Genomic DNA, 2500 nt, shown 5'->3' with positions numbered 1-2500 from the left:
ATCGGACCAGCACACTGAAGATGTCCACCGCGCTTCGCACCGGGCCCGCGAGGACCTACTTTGGCCGCACGGCGCCGCGCGCAGGGTGCGCCGGCGCGCAGCTGCGACGCCTGCCGCGTCCGTCGGCCGGCGCGCCTGCCACTGGCCGCCCCCACCAGCCGGCTGTAGCGCGTGCGCCCACGCACCGCGCGGCCAGCACGCCGGGAGGCGCCCCCTCACCGGCCGGGGACGGTCCCACCCAGCCACCGCCGCGTATCGCTTCACACCCAGATGCCGTTCAGTTTCGTCGGCATGGTGGGTATCGCTGGAACAACCGGTTAGTACCTCAACCTATCGTCGCCATCACCGATTCACCCCTAGCGAGAACAACCGCACCACAACAGGTTACCATTTGTTCATTTGCGTAACTTCACCAGAAAACGCAGGCGTCCATCGCCATTTGCAACTTCAACGATTATTGCATGCCTGTGTCAGGTGTCACGCCACACTACGTCTGCCCACATACACGCAACAAAATGTGCACGCCTAGACAATACGTGGAAGGTGGCCCCCGTACGTATGCGATGTCCATTGCTCGAACGACTGTCAACCGGCCTCTGTAGCATGTCGCAGATATGGAACGCGGTGCACCATGCCATCACGGTGTGTGAGGAGAGACGACTAGGTCCGAATACATCAACAGACAGCTCATGCTGATCGCCATCCACGGCGTCCGTTCCTCCCACACGTCTCTATGGCGTACCACACTGCAATCCAGCTCTCATAGGGAGACGACACGTAGCTGCGTGCACAATATTTGCACTGTATGGTCCGCCGTTTTTGGGCGCAGTCGTTGTGCGGTCACACATGTGCCACGATGTATCATTCAGTACATAAGGACGAATGTGCAGTACAGATTGTGGTTCACGCGTACGACATCAGCGGACAGTTGACACAGGCCGCACCACAACGTAGCCTGAGTACGTCGCATGCGAAGGGCATTGAACATGCAAACTTCTCACCAACCAGCTTGCGAAGGCAGGGGGCAAGGTGGGGACGTGGGGAGGGGCGGCATGTACGTCCTGCTGCCATCCACATTACAGTGTACAGCAGGAGCATGTGGAAAGTGAGCAAGACTTGCAAGGTGTTTAACATGAAGCGATACACAGGGGTGCGGGCAGTGCGAGTAGCGAACTATATTGCGAGGGTTGCGGGTGGGCAACACTACAGTAATTGAACGAGTCGTATAACAATTACAGAGCAGGTTTAGGCGACAACGTGGGTTACGTTAAGGCGACAACATGGGTTAGGTTAAGGCACAACATGGGTTAGGTTAAGGCACAACATGGGTTAGGTTAAGGCACAACATGGGTTAGGTTAAGGCACAACATGGGTTAGGTTAAGGCACAACATGGGTTAGGTTAAGGCACAACATGGGTTAGGTTAAGGCACAACATGGGTTAGGTTAAGGCACAACATGGGTTAGGTTGAGGCACAACATGGGTTAGGTTAAGGCACAACATGGGTTAGGTTGAGGCACAACATGGGTTAGGTTGAGGCACAACATGGGTTAGGTTGAGGCACAACATGGGTTAGGTTGAGGTACAACATGGGTTAGGTTAAGGTACAACATGGGTTAGGTTAAGGTACAACATGGGTTAGGTTAAGGTACAACATGGGTTAGGTTAAGGTACAACATGGGTTAGGTTAAGGTACAACATAGGTTAGGTTAAGGTACAACATAGGTTAGGTTAAGGTACAACATAGGTTAGGTTAAGGTACAACATAGGTTAGGTTAAGGTACAACATAGGTTAGGTTAAGGTACAACATAGGTTAGGTTAAGGTACAACATAGGTTAGGTTAAGGTACAACATAGGTTAGGTTAGGTTAGGTTAGGTTACACGTTGTTGTACGGAAAGGTGTAGGGGGGGGGGGGGGGGGCGGGGGCGGCAGGTTCGTTGATAGTGATTATAGTAAGTGAATGCTTGTGACATGATCAGATTTGTCACGTCAGGATGCACCTTTGGCTTATTAGAGGCGGCGCTCCAATTCTATGCTTGTGTGAGACCTGTGTCTTTGACTCATGTCATTGTTTGTGCGCTGTGACAGGAGGTACTATTGTGATGTTGGGTGCACCGTTGTATAGGACATGTGTGGGTGTTGGTGCCTGGTCTGCGCAATGGTGGATGTCGAAAGGCTGGGATATTGTATTTTCCGCACGGACCTCCTGGTCTGGTTGTGATAGTGTGGATTGTGTAATGTGGCGGAGAAGATGCACTGGATGTTGTTCCATGCTGGTGCTTACATATTGTATGTGCGCCTGTTAGAAGCAGAGAGTGGTGCGTGATCAGAGTGTCTGGCTGACGTGTGGTTCCCATTTTGGGCAGACTCTTTCAGCATGTATACGGACAGTTGTGTATATTTGCTGTAGTTTGATGGCTCTGCATTGATTACTAATCAGCGCCGTGTGTACGGGTAATCTGGTTCCAGTCCAAAATGTTCCATCTGTGTACATTAGTG

Source organism: Schistocerca piceifrons, unplaced genomic scaffold, assembly GCF_021461385.2.
Source record: "Schistocerca piceifrons isolate TAMUIC-IGC-003096 unplaced genomic scaffold, iqSchPice1.1 HiC_scaffold_344, whole genome shotgun sequence".
Classification (NCBI taxonomy): domain Eukaryota; kingdom Metazoa; phylum Arthropoda; class Insecta; order Orthoptera; family Acrididae; genus Schistocerca; species Schistocerca piceifrons.
This window is presented reverse-complemented; position numbering follows the sequence as displayed.